The following is a 15,882-nucleotide window of genomic DNA, read 5'->3' on the forward strand; positions in this document are numbered from 1 at the left end:
GCTTGACATAATGTAAATCCTCGCTCGGAAGCTGATGAAACAGGACGCTAACAGGAGGGGAAAAGGCGAGACGACGTGCGCAGCGGCCACTGCTGCGGCGGTTAGCCTGTGTGTACTTCAATATTAGCTGTGACAGAGCGGCCCAGAGGACGCCGCTGCTGAAACCACATAAAACACCGCGGCAGAGAGGAGGCGAGAGGTTTCCGGGGGACGCGGCGCTGAGCGTTAGCCAGAGGAACAAATGATTTTAGCCTGTCAGGGAATTCAGCGGAGGACACGTTTGATCTGGAGTTTGTGATTGCTTTTGCCACTGGAATTCCTTATTCTGTCTGAGATGTGAAGTGGGAGAGAAAAATAGCCTCGGGCTGTGAAATCCAACCAGGCCCCGAACAAGAGGAGCAGATAAGATCACGATCAGCGCCTGCACCGTCACTTACCGACGGAGATAAGCGAGAGGGAAAGATGAAAGGTGCCTTCAGCGTGGTTATGGATTATGAATGTTATTATTCTACGTTATGAATGGAGAGATTTGAGTCATGAAAATGTGATCAGCTCAAATTGGAAGGTTTTAAAAGGGCACGGAAGAATCATTTGCCATTTCAGGTGGAACTCGCTTTAATTCTTGCTGTTGTTTGACACTGAGGATTACATTCTTATTGGGTATTTAATAAAGTTATAACAAGGAAGAAGAGGAGCAGAGGCTCGGCGGAAATATTTGGGTTTTTATAAACAGTTTTCTAAAAAGGGTTTTAGTCTAGTCGAGGAAAGCTAGACTATTGATTCCTCCAGGCCTAAAACAAGTGAATATCACTGTCTTATTTCCTGAGTGCAGAAATAACGATGATGATGATGATGCAGTGTTAACATACCTTCTCCTGCAGAGGTCTGTGAAGCCCTCTCCTCATGTTTGACTCTAGGAAAGACAAAAAAAACAAAGATTCCTCAGAAATCATCATAGTATCTGTGAAAATGTACTGTGTTACCGTGCTTCATTCTGAGATCTCAGCTTTAAAATGACTCTTTAACAACAAACTGATTCACTTTCTTCTGTTTGTCTGTCAGGTTTATTTTGCTGGTTTTTTAACATGTTTTGTTAAAAACACTGAAAATTATGAATATATTTTTGATCATTTTCATCAGGAATGATAATAATAATCATATATAGAGTTTTTGTAGGACGTTTTGGTCATGGAGACTTTTTTAAAAGAGGGTTATAAGAGAGTAATGACTGGTCTGAGAGGCTCCTCCACTGAGCTCCTCAGGTTGGCGAAGGCTTTTACGACGTGAACTCGCGGCGAGGGCAGTAAACACAACCGTCTGCCGGGCGTTTAAAGACCGCTGGAGGAATGTGTTTTACAGCGAGCGCCGCATTCTCCGGCGTCTCCGTGAGTTTCAAACCCTCAGCACAGCGACACAAACACAAGGTCAACGCGGGTTTACACAATCAGCCTTAATTCAACCCTTAACTTGTTAAATTTGACATTTGATGAGCATAAGCAAGTTTAAGTTTCATGGCTGAGCAGTTAACCCCGCCCACTGCTTTACTTTTTTTCAAACTTTGTGTATAAAATGCGATAAAAAGGTCTTAAAAGATTGTTCTTTGAATTTTGATGTATTGCCATTAAACAGGAAGCTGTCCTCCGCGACTGTAACAATCACCGCGATGATGCGATATGAAAAGTGACGCGACGTCCGACCACAGCTCTGACGTGAAGGAGACTCTTCTATCTGGCTGCGACCTCTGTCGCCCTCTGCCTTCCTCCCCTGCCCATGACACCACATCACATTAGCGGCAGCTCGGCGGCCGTTATTATTGCGTCGTTATTGCTGGCGTGACAGTCCGACGGTGCCTCCTCCTGCTCCCGGTGTCAGTGCAGATGATGGATAGCGCTCTGCGCTCATTCATTTCTATTAGACTAATATTCAAATCCCCTCCAGAGTGCAGCCCGCCGCCTCCCGCCGCCGGATTTTAATTCGTGAAGCAATTTCAGAGGCTTGTGGTCAAACTGGCAGCTGAGGAGCGTGTCAGTCTGAGTTTGTATCCGCACACATCAGGAAGAATCCAATCACACAGCGAAATGCACAAACAATACACCTACAAGACATTTTGACTTGTTTTAAAATAAAAAACAGTCAGAATTCTTTTTTTTCCCCCACATCAAATAAGACAATTGTCTGGGTCTACGATATCTTAAGAATATGTACACTGCTTTATTTCACTGTTAGACAGACGTTTCCAACAAGAGAGTTTATAAACTCTCATTCTCCCACACCAAAGTCAATGATTTTAAACCTCATGGGGTCACTTTGTGTCACTGAGGTAGATCTGAATGACTGAAACGAACACTGAAGTCACAAAATAAGACGTGGACTCAGTGATGCAGTGGATCAACAACTCCTGTGAACTCCTGTGTGCTGTGATGTTAAAATCACTGGTTTTCTCTATGGACTTTGGTGTGGGAGAGTGAGCGGTTTTACAAACTTCTGTTTCCTGTTGTAAAGGTCTGTCAAAGTGTAGGTTTTTTCCTCGTCTAGGAAGCTCAGTTTAAACCACTTTAAGGAGTGTGGAAACGTCCATGTGTGCACGTCCATGTGACTCGATCAGCTGTTTAAGATTCACCAGGAGGATTCCTTGTATCCGTGTCTGTAGGATTTTGATCCGCGGCTTCTCTCAGCTCCAGAGAAATAATGGATTTCTTTTTTTTTTTTTCACGGGTGGCCTCTGTGGGATTAATGTATTATTAAAGGTGCAGCTCCGCTCATTTCAATAGGGCCACCTCCGTGTCAGGAGCGTGCACTGGGGGCCACCATGTCAACGCCTGCTCAATATTAACTAAGACCTACTGAATAATCATCGTCCTCAAAAAGTCAGGTCATCACTGCCGCAAAGTCCGGTATGGTCCTTTAAAGTGACATTCAGCACTCTGCGGTGTGTTACTGGTGCCGCTGAAGGAGCAGCGAGCCGGCCAATCATCGGCGAGGCCTTCAGTGTCATGAACTAATACGACATACATATTCATGATATGTTCCTATGCAAAATAACAGCTGTTTTTCAACAACGTGCCATCTGTCTGAGGGACTCGGCCATATTAGCAGCTCATCAACAACAACAACTGTGTGGGTCATTATCACACCTAAACACACACACACACACACCTGCCTGTGTGTGTGTGTGTGTGTGTGTGTGTGTGTGTGTGCTCCTGCACTGGCACAAGTTCAGCATCTTATTGCTCAAGAGCGTTTAGAGAGAAGAAGACGGGAATCAAACCTGCAACTTTTGAGGTACAGGGTTTTACAACAGAAATCTGAAAATCTCAGATGAGGATTTTAGCTTGAACTTTACAGACTATATAAAGTCAGATTACAGGATTAAATTAAACAAATGCATATTCAGTAAACAAACAACCTGTAAAAGATTATCTGAAAAAAATCACATATTTCTGTTGGAATAATTGGATTTGAATGAGTTTGATTAGAAATTAAACTTGGAAATATTTACAAAACATAACTTAACTGTATATAATTATATGAACAAAACAAAATGTCATGTAATTGCTATATTTAATTACAATGAACACCATTAATCTGTGTAGTTTCCAAGTGAAACAAATACATTTCAGTTTTACATTTAAATTTCTAGATTAGACTCGTCTTTAGGGCTGAAACAATTACTCGACTCATCAATTATTAATTGATTAATAATTAAATCGTCAACAATTTTGATCAATTCATTGGTGTGAGGGTTTTTAAGGAATTAAAACAAGTTTTCAGATTTTTTTTAGCTTCTTAAATGTGAATATTTTCTGGTTTCTCCATGTAACAAAGAAATCATTCAAACTGGACAATTTTTGTTTTTTGGACAAAACAAGTCATTTGAGGACATCGTCCTTTCTCAGGTTTGATAAACACTGATCAACATTTTCTGACATTTTATGGACCGAGCGATTACTCGATTAATAGAGAAATTAAATCGTCAGATTACTCGATTATGAAAATAATAATTAGTTGCAGCCCTACTCGTCTTATGATCAGTGCAGTTAAAAAAAATGACATCCAAACCTGAGAGGAAAGTTGTCAGCAGTCACTCCAGGTAAGGTAACCCTTGGATTATGTTTAAATCCGAGCTTATGAAGACCTGGTGGCACAGCTCAAAGCGCCCAAACAAGCAGTAAAGTTACTGTTTTTGAGCTAAATAAACGTAGCTAAATTACAGAATATTTTCTACTTTATTTTCAGGTGAGAAAAAGTTTCAAATTCAACTTTTCTCTGGCTTTGCCGGAGCAGAGGGAGATGGTGATAAATCTCTCCAGCTGAGGAGGGAGCATCAGAGTTTTCTGCGAGTCACGGACCCCGGTGGCAGCTCGGGGAGGTCAGCGCCACCATCTCGCTGCTCGCCGGCGCCCCCTCAGGTTCCGGGCTCTCTGGAGGGTTTTTTTTGGAGGACGGAGGTCCTCATTAAAACCTCCCCGTCACTCTGCCCTCGTCCTCCTCCTCCTCGCCCCGGTCCACCTTCTCTGAGGAGCGGCAGCACTAAGCGTATGCTGCGACCGTGCAGGTGTCAAACAGCAGGTGTGTGCCGCCGACAGCTGCGGCGTTCTGATGAGAACGCACAGGAAGAACCGCAAAACATTCAACTATTCTTCAACTCGATCCGTTTCATCTGCTTCAGTGTTTTAACAAGGGAGCGAAAGACTACATTTTACACTTAAACATGTAAAAGAAATCCACATTTTACCTAAAAACAACGGTTCACAGACATGAGGTCTGCTTTTACTGAGGTGTAATCTCCTGAATCCAACTTAAGAAGACTTAAACTTAGAAATCCATTAAAAATAAAAGATATTCAAGCGAGGAAACTTTAACATAGTTTGGTGAATCAGACAAGAATGATAAAAACTTTAATTGCAAGGCATTTTTCTACATTATCTACCTACATTCTATCAATAACGTTTGTCCTCGACTCCATTTTGCTGCCGTGTCATTTAGATTTCCCTTCATGGGACATCAGTCCTACTTTATTAATTGATGAATAATTTATTCGCCAACTATTTTGATAAATGATTCATTGGAGTGCGAGTGTTTTTCAGATTTTTTTAGGTTCTTAAATGTTAATAATTTCTGGATTCTTTGCTCCATGTAACAAAGAAATCATTCAAACTGGATAATTTTTGGCTCTTTCCAGGTTTAAGAAACACCGATTACATTTCCTGACATTTTATGGACCAAAACATTACTCGACTAATAACTTTATTTTCAGGTGAGAAAAAGTTTCAAATCACAAATACCTATTGCCTGTAACTTGTACCTGTGAACCGTGGCAGGTCACATGAAACGCCTTGTTGTTGCTATGACGTTCCAGACAGAAGCACCAGAGGAGAATTTAAGTTTTACTAAACTCAGATGTTTTTGGAGCAAAAAACCCCACTACATTTAATCTTAAAATGTGTGTAAACATGCAGAAAACACAGACTGTGCATGACTGCCTCACCTATAATCAGGAAATCACATTACACATACACAGTAAAATAGTACGTGTGCACATATGGACATAAAGATAAACATAAAGGAGCCAGGAAATGTCAGGGTGTCTCCTTTTCCTGTGTTGCTGTTGTTTCAAAACATACCATACTTTCTGAACAATGTCAGTTTTTGAGAATAACTATATTTCCAGACTCATATTTAAAATATGTATTATTTTAAAGGAATTTAAGTTCCAGAGGCCATGACCTTCCACCAGACTAAGTGAACGTTTGAGTCTCTCGAAGCTGCTGGCACTGAGGCATAAAAAGTCGAGAGTACTAATTCAAAATATGACATTATTGAGGTGTGAACAGCGTGGTTTGGTGATTTAAGATGTTGTCGTTTCACACGAGCTTACAAGTAAACACCTGAACCTGAGGTGCAGCCATCGTTCATTTGGCAGAAGAGAGATTTATGTCTTAACTTTGGCCCTGGACTTTGAGCATTTTATTTATTCACTTATTTCGTTTTCCCCGTCGAGAAAAGGTGTTTCATTTTTTAGTATCCAGAGAAAACAGGATCTCCTCGAGGGCAGCTCATTTCTTCTCTCCGTTTCAAAGCCAAGAAGGCAAAAAGGCGAGAGAACAAAAGCAGCTCTGTGTTACGGTTCACCGAGTGTTTGTCTTTTGAGTTTACCCTCCTCCTCCTCCTCCTCCTCCTCCATCCTCACTATTAAATCATAACAGACTGTGTGTGAATTTTCACCATGAATCATAAATGCCTGCTTCTCTCCTCAGAGTTAATCAGCGAGGAGAAAGTTGAGGCACCTTGTTCTGGACGGGAACACAAAGAGAAGATGAAACATTCAACAACACCTGATGCAACACTGAGTTAAGTTTGTTCAGGTGAGAACGTAAAAGCCTGATTATTCTTCCTCCTCCTCCTCCTCCTCCTCCTCCTCTCTCCGGAGGACGGGTTGTTTTCTTTACAAGGCGGGAAACGCTGCATCATTTTCCACTGCAATTAATCGGGAGGCCCCGATGGCGCAGGGCGGAGCGCGGTGCCAGTCCCGTGTAAGGTTCTGGCACCTTCAGCCGCTCGCTCTCTGGCTCTCTGGAAAGACTTAACAGGACACGGCTGCACGTCTTGGCTCAGCGTCGTTCTCGTCCGCTGACGTAATCCGTCGAGGAGCGGCGGCTCTCCTCGCCGGCTGCAAACATCGCAGCAAAAAAAGAAAAAAAGGAAGTCTTGCCGCGACGACCGGCGAGGTTAACGACCCGCCGTGAAGTCAAAGTTACTGTGAAAAAAAAACAAAAAACACATCTGCCCTCCCTCGCTCTCTACAGCGCCGCATTACAGTCCGTTTATGCAAAGCGTGCCTCGGCCTGTCAGCGGCTAATCATTACAAGGATGATCGATGGTGTTTATTTTCTGATGATGGAACGCAACCCCCTGCCTGATGATAATTGTAATAAAAAGGACAGATCAAGCCGCCAAAGTTATTAAATTATTATACCATAATTTGCATTAATGCCGGCTGTGGAGATGTAGAAGTGAAGGGGGGTTGGGGGGAGGGGGGGGTGACAGAGGCTCAGTGACGGCTTGTTAGCGGGAGAGTCCACCTTGAAACGCTCCCGTGCCCTTGGCCCCCCGCAGATCCTGAACACATAAAGACACCGCCGTCGCTCACAGGAGAAGACAGACATCTACATGTTCATTTTTACCCTCATGCTGCATTTAAACAAATTAGGATTGATTTAAAGTGCCTTTTTGATTTGTGGTGACTGGGCTGTGAGCGCCCCCCGCTGCTGAGATCCAGCCTCAGACACGGAGGCTCACTCTCAGTCACCCAAAGAACAAACTTTAACCACAGGAAACTGAAGTTTGTAAACCACTTACTCTCTCACACCAAAGCCCATAGAGAAAATCAGTGATTTTAGCTGGTGGGGACACAGCTGGTCTACTGCTGCCTCGTGTGGTCACTTTGTGTCACAGATGTTATACCAAACGTGGGTTTTCAAAAGCCGAATTTTACTACATAAGATGTTCGAACTTAGTGATGGAGGCAGCAGTGGATCAACAACTCCTGTGAACTCCTGTGTGCTATGATGTTGAAATCGCTGATTTTCTCTATGGAGTTTGGTGCGGGAGAGTGAGTGGTTTGAAAACTTCCGTTTCCTGTCGGAACAATCCGTCTTAAATCAGTTTTTCCAGACATATTTTCACTGAGAATGAGCCCCTGTGTCTCAGCAGAAGGATGTGCTCACTGATCAGTCAGCATTGACTTTGTCATTCCCTTAAAAAGAAAAAAAAAAATTATCACTATATCTGTGCAATAAGCGTAAGCGTTATATTGCGATAAGTGAGTGTAACGCAGCACTTCCCCTCTGGGACTCGGTCATTGTTAACACATGTTCACACACACACACACACACACACACACACACAGGGTGTGAACGCCTCATGCTGTTGGGTATTTGAAGTTTCTCCGAGACACTCTCACACTCGGCTGCTCTGCCTTGAATCAAGACAAACGGGGGAATTCTCCACATTCATGAATTCCTCTGGTGCTCTGCACTTAAAAGCAGCGCAGCCCCATTAGCCGCTGCCCTGCTTTTTTTTTTCTTCCCCTCCAACTCTTTATTTTCTTTTCCCTCGCCGCTGCTCCTTTGGAGTCCAGCTGGATCCCGACCAGAAGCTCCCGCTTCCTTCGAGACCCCTTAAGAAAAAAAAATAAATAAAAAAATAAAGAGGACGGAGATGTCAGGGCAAAGCGAGGCTAAAGTCCTCGGCTCTGCTAATGAACACGACTCGACTCTGATGTTCAAGGATTCAGCATCAGGTTGTGGAGCTGATGTGGACCCATGTCCAGACAAAGACTGAGAAATCCACAATATTTGTGTTTAATGCACGGATGAAAATATAAAAAAACTCACTCTCAGTTTGGACAATTTACAGCTTTTAGAGGAAAAACTGATGTGGAAATGAAAATGTTGAGGTTTATCCACCTTTAAGGGGCATTTATTTGCACATTAATAATATTTTTGAACGTGTAAATATTTGTTTTTAAAACAGCAGCTTAATTATTCCAGAATAAAGTTTCTCTTTAGTTTCTCCAGTCCAAATTTTGGATTGTTGTTTTTTGGATTATCCTGTCACAGATTGGATTAGAGTTAGGGTGAATTCCAATTCCTTGCTTAATCCTTAATCTTTAATCCTCAATCTAAAAAATACGCACTCCCTCTAGTCCAAGTGCTGTCCCGATTCTCAGAAAAATGAAGTTGAGGGTCAAGTTTAAGGGCTGTATCGCCCTCAATATTGAGATTTTCCAAGAGCACCCTTTGGAGCAAGGGCTACCCAGAATGCATTGCGTGTTTTGACATAACAAAGCAGCGAAACTAGTACGCTACAAATGAAGTATTTTCTTTGTTAATAGAGATATAAAAATGATGAAAACCATTGTATTATCTTAGTTTAGGCCCAAAATATGGATTACTGACGTCATTGTTGCGTAACATTTATTTTTATTTTACGAACTTTTGTCAATAGTCTGCCGGTGTGGTTTACTTTTCAATAAGTCGTGGTGTGTGGTAACTGTCAGCTGAATATTTGTATGAGTATCATCTTATAACTAACTGACAACCTAATAACTTGACTGACAAACGGATCGTAATAAATAATCCTGACGTAAATGTGTTCTTCTTCTTCTTTTTCTTTTTTGGAGTTGACAGACTGGACGCAGCTTTCGCGTTATTCTGCCCCCTACAGTCTGAAGACGTATCTGCATTTAAGGGGTGTCCCATTTCTAAGTGACAAAATAACCCTCAACACTTGGCTTTGAGGGCCAGTTAAGATTAAGGGTTGAGCTTGAGGGTTAAGATAGGAATTGGAATTGACCCTTGGAATATCATGTCAACAACTCTGCAATGTTCGATGATCAATAACTGTGAATTATTTGATTGTCTGCTCATCAAGCCAAAGATCAGAATGGATTACAATTATTATGTCAACAATTCAACTGCGATTCAGTTCAGATCCAAATATCACGTGACACAGCCCGAGCTATGATTATCTTGTCAGTGATTTAACAAGATGCATTAAAACCTACGTTTTATATGTAAACGTTCGTGGCTGAAATTAAATTCAAATGCGTCTTCCCCCGAAAACAAAACCAGCGACTGTGAAATGAGTAAGTCACGTTAGGCTGGATCTCACCGACTCGTCTTACAAACCAACCCGACAACGATATTCAGACGAATGAGGTCCGACAGTCGTCAGTGAAACAGAAGCTAACGCTAACAAACACACACACACACACACAGTGTTAGTGGATTTAACAGCTGTGAGTCGTAGTTGAAACGCGAACATGTGCTGCTGCGTCCCGTGAGGCTGGGAAAATAAAACACCAAACATTTTCAACTAAACAGAGAAAAAAACTCACGGGGGCATGTTGAGTTCAGAGCACATGGGGTTTTTACAGCTGATGAAAAGTGTTAGAGAGGCCGATCAGAACCAAACACCACACGACAACATAAATCCTCTCAGAGGAAAAACCGTCTCATTTCCACAGTAAATAAAAACAAAATGACTGCTTCATTCTGAGCCAACGGCTGACATCAACTTGTGTTTCTTACCTCCTCGACGCTCTCTGTCCACATTTGACTCCATTTGTTTCCCGTTTCCGTGACTATTTTACCCACATAAACAGCTCACGCTAATGTTTTCATGCTTTTATTTACTCGACAGCTCGTCGCTGCCTTTGCAAACAATAAAGCAGCTCAGTTGTTTCTGTTGCTGCACGTTCATTATTGGATGTTTCTATTCATCGATCAGCTGATATAGAGCTGACCCCCTGACACCTGACTGTCCTTCACACTCAACTTCCTCATCAACAGGTGACAGCCCAGAAGTCCCTCAGCAGCTCTGAAGCGCCCTCTACTGGCACCAAATGCAACAACAACACTTCATAAACACACACTGAACAACCCGTGTGAAAAACACAAAATCTGACTCAACTTGGAATATTTATAATACTTAATGTTTTTATTATTATTATAAGATTTAATGGTGTTTATAAGTCACCTTTAATCCATACTTTTAATACTGTATTATTTTATTATCACATAATCTGAAACTGAAGTAGTGTTTTTTTGTTGTTGCTGAAATAAGGTTTTCATACTGGAGAAAATGCAAATGTTTGATCGAGAGTAAAATTATCTTATATTTTGTCAACAAATATTTTGTCTTTTTTTCCTAAATCCCTGGATTACTTAAGACTTACTCATTAATACTCATTACGTGTAATATTTAATGGTATTTTGTTACTTTAATCCAGTTTGCATTAAGGCCACAATCATTGATGGATGACTGAGGGTCTTTTAGCTGATTTTATTTTAGCTTATGATATAAATATTTTCTCATTTATTTGCTCTTCTATGGCAGTAAACTGGAGATCTTTAGCTTGTTTGTTGTCTTTTTCAAGTTTAAGAGACACTAATCATTAATTTTTTTTATGGGAACGAGTGATAATCCTAGTTTGTGCCAAAATCCTTTGAAGGTTTGATTCAAATTAAAACTGAGATTTGATGACACGATCGAGTCCAAACTAAAGATGAATCTAACCGTGGATTGAAAGTGGAGTGAGAGGAGTTGTGATCTGCTGTCACGTCTGTCTGGTGCGTGTTGTTAGAAAGCAGAGTGAAGACGGAGGCCGCTGTGCTGAATCCTGTTCTGTTAAATAATCACGATGAATAATGAAGATGTGAGCGGGCCTGGCAGATCGGGCCTCCTGGGCGGACATTTAGTGTCAACCTGACAGGTCTCAGTGCAGCTCGGGGACGAGAGGGGGATGAAGTTGTCTCCATATTAAGCAGGCAGATTAGACCCGTTAAACGGAGGGCAGCGTGGCGAGGTGGCGAGCGTGGACCTCCGGGGTCTGCATCTCATCAGGTGAGCCTGAGGGCGGAGGTAGTGAGGAGGAGGAAGGGGGAGGAAGGGGGAGGAGTGTGGCGGCCCGGCCTCTGGCCCGCCTCCACCACACCTCACGCCTTCTGCATCCACAAAACGGGAACTGACCCCGCGCTTCTGCCAACCCTCCGCCGCAGCTAAGCCTTCCCGTCATGCACGGGAGCCGCAACGAGTTCCCATGAGCCTCCGCTCGCTCCCCGCCATCTGCCGTGATTTATAGAAAACGGCCGATGATTTATGGGCCAGTCATCTCACAATGAAGTTGTTCTCTTTCATTTGAGCGACCTCCCGACCTCGCCGCCACTCGCAGCCAGGTTGGGGGAAATGTGCGCTAATCATACACTATGAGGGCTTTCAAACGGGAGGAGGTGGGCGGGAGGAGGAGGAGGAGGAGGTGGAGGAGGAGGAGGTGGAGGGCTTTAATGAAATTAATTTTCAACAGTGTGTGCATACTGATGAAACAGGCAGGGCCTCTGCAACGACACGTGCCCACCGCTGAGAGACGCTTACCGACGGCGGCGAGGACGACTCCACCGCCAACACCGTCCCCACGCCCCGCTTTGATCTGAGAATCAAACGCCCCATTAGGAGCGAGTGATCCGAGGAATGTGTTCAAAGATTTATCCGGCGAGTGTGTGATCACCAATGAGGCCCGAACACATCAGCACAGAGACAAAGACCGCAGCGTTCATTTCTACGTCCACGGAAAACCAGGAAGTGAGGTGAGACAAGTGTGATAAGAAAATGAGAATTGACTTCACAGATTTCTGTGTCCACACAAATCACATCAACGCAAAATAAATCACATCATTTTCCAGAGTTTGACTCCAATCTCCCTTTTTTACTTGAGCGTTACCAGGTGAGAGAAACAAACCAAATGTTCTAAAAACATTTACCTGTAATTACATATACATTCTCTGACTTTTAAAAGGAAATTTTATTGGATAAATGGACATTTTTTTGCATATTTTTTTTGTGCTTTTCAAGTAAAAGACCTGAGCTCTGCTTCCATGCACCGTTTTTATTGCTAAAAGGTAAAAAATGGGACATATGGCCATGCTATATAAATACAAATCCATTTACCATGTTTTTATTTCAATATTTAACTCAATAAATGTAATATTAATTGGAAATAAAAGAGGGTTTTTTTTGTTTTGTTTCTTGCAGCTATCATTAATGTTTTTGTATTATTACCAGTTTGCTCTGTCATTTATTGCCAACATTAATTTAAATTAAAAGTGTGAGTGTAACCCAGGCCAAGCAAAAATACAGCTTATAGATAATTAATTTAAAAAGAATTTGATTTTCAATCAGTTATTTCTACAGTTAAGATAAATATTTTATATTTAGTAAAATAGGATTTCTAGTTATTTTAATGCCTTCTGTTTGGCTCTTTGAAGAATAAACAACATTTTGAATGTGACTGTTGTAGTCAGAAACATTAAAACAAATATAATATGTGTGTGTTTATGATCTTCTGTACCTGGTAGCAGACCAGCAGTGTCCATCTGTCCTTCTGTCCCTCTGTGGGCGACAAAGCAAATCCAGCTTGACCTCGTCACAGGTTCAAATCCCTGCAGAAGTGCCAGATTTAACCTAGAAAGAATAATCAAAAAATCAAAATCAGACTAGAGGGACCACAAAGATTCACAACACTGAAATGTGAATCTGAAATTTACAGTTTTAACTTTCTGAATTCAGTAAACCAGTCATCTCTGTACTGTAGCTGCAGCAGCAAAATAAAACATATAACAGTCCCTGGGAAATCAAATGGTGAGGGCGCCATCTGGTGGTCGTGATATTCTCTCTATAAACTGTATTTGTGTTATATTTAATTGAATGACTTAAATGCATATTATAAAATAAGAATCACTGAATGACACGCGTTCTAATGCCGATTAAATTGTATTGTATATGGAATTTGCTTTGGTATTTTGTTGCAGAACAAAGGCGGTAGCAAGAATATATAACTGTCACCGTAAAAGAATGAGCAAAAACAGAATAAAAAAAACTTACATATAGGAAGAAGTCAAATATATATATATATATATACATATATACATATATATATATATATATATACATATATATACATATATATATATATATATATACATATATATATATATATATATATATATATACATATATATATATATATATATATACATACATATATATACATATATATATATATATATATATGTATGTATATATATATATATATATATATACATACATATATATACATATATATATATATATATATATACATATATATATATATATATATACATACATATATATACATATATATATATATATATATATATATATATACATACATATATATATATATATATACATATATATATATATATACATACATATATATATATATATATACATATATATATATATATATATATATATATATATATACATATATATATATACATACATATATATATATATATATATATATACATATATATATATACATACATATATATATATATATATATATATACATATATATATATATATATATATATATATATACATATATATATATATATATACATATATATATATACATATATATACATATATATATATACATACATATATATACATATATATATATATATATATATATACATACATATATACATATATATATATATATATATATACATACATATATACATATATATATATATATATACATACATATATACATATATATATATATATATACATACATATATACATATATATATATATATATATACATACATATATATATATATATATATATATATATATATATATATACACATATATATATATATATATATATATATATATATATATACATACATATATATACCAATATCTAAGAGGGATTCAATGTTCAAGGCTTAATAAATAGGAAAATGAGAAAGGCAAATAGACAGTAAACACTACAAACCGATCCAAAACAACTAGGTACATGGTGAGTATGACAAGAAAAGTACAATAATAATATAGCATACACAACAACATACTATGTCTGTAAATATCAGCGACTATTAAACAGTATTTGGCCAATACAACTACAGCTAGGGCTCTACAATATTAGTATTTAGTAGTAGAAACGTATGTACACGTTGTTAATTTAGTATAAAAAATAAAATTCTGTCAGATAACCTCAAAAACAAACCGTGTTTTGTGTACAGTTGTTGTAAAACTCGCTTAAACCACAGTTTACCGGCCGCCATTTTGTCTCAGGCTAACAGCCATCCAATCAACCTGATTATTATAAACACCCGTGTTTGTTTACCCACGACCTAACGACAAAATGGCGACTGTGAATATAATCCACACACAACATTTACGCTTTATTTTGGTAGATAAACTTTAAAAACAAATCAAAGTTATCGGTGGGTTAGTGCTGTACGGTGCTAGCAACCTTTTTAATGGCTAACTGTTTTAGCTTTGACACGGAAGTTCAAAGTGCGTCACAACGAAATGACGCAGGAAAACGTCAATAAAAGCAATTAACATAACACATTTAAGTGTAAAATAAACGCCCAAATACCTTACACCAAGCAGTAAATAGCACCGTATGTTGTTATGTCGAGAACACTCATTTTTAACGTCATTTTTGTTCTCGTCGTTGGGGGAAAAAAACACGTACCTTTGAAAGGGTGTAGTCTTTTACCACTGGTGCGCGAGACAGCGTTTTTTTTCTTATTATTCTACCGGAAACGAAACATTTTTACAAAATAAAATAAACATACGTATGAAATAAAATGAACACAATTCTGAATATTTTAGAACATAATTATTGTCTTCTTGGCGACACGTTTGAACTGGATAAGATAAAGACTACAACTCCCATGATCCTACACTGGCTGCTCACAGGGCGACACGTTTTTGAAAAAGAGAGCCCTCTCGTGGTGATGACTTGTATAGCGTTATTAAACGTTACAAAATCTGAAGATGGTTTGAAAAATTGCTTTTAATGTGTTTAATAATGTGCAAAATTAATATGAATGAGAAAACATACATTATCAGGTCAAGTTTTAATGGCGAGGAGCTTATGTTGCATTTTCTATTTGTGTCCACCAGAGGGAGTAAAAAGACACATCTCCATTACAGGTCAAAGATGAACATTACAAACAAAATCTATCATAGTAATTAAAATAATTGAAAACTCATTATTTAAAACAATAAAGTGCTTTTAATTTAGTATATTATTACATTAAGCAAAGAATATGTAAAAGAAAATATAATGAATTCAAAATGGGTAAATAATAATATGATATATAATAAAATATAAGAAAGTTTTACTGAAGATGGGGTTTGTTGTACTTACTGCTTTTGTCCACCAGAGGGCGCAAAGAGACCCAACTCAATGATTCACATTATAAATAAAATATCTTAGGTCAAATAAATTATACAATTTTA

The sequence above is a fragment of the Microchirus variegatus genome (genome assembly GCF_963457635.1).
Source record: "Microchirus variegatus genome assembly, chromosome: 22".
NCBI classification, from domain to species: domain Eukaryota; kingdom Metazoa; phylum Chordata; class Actinopteri; order Pleuronectiformes; family Soleidae; genus Microchirus; species Microchirus variegatus.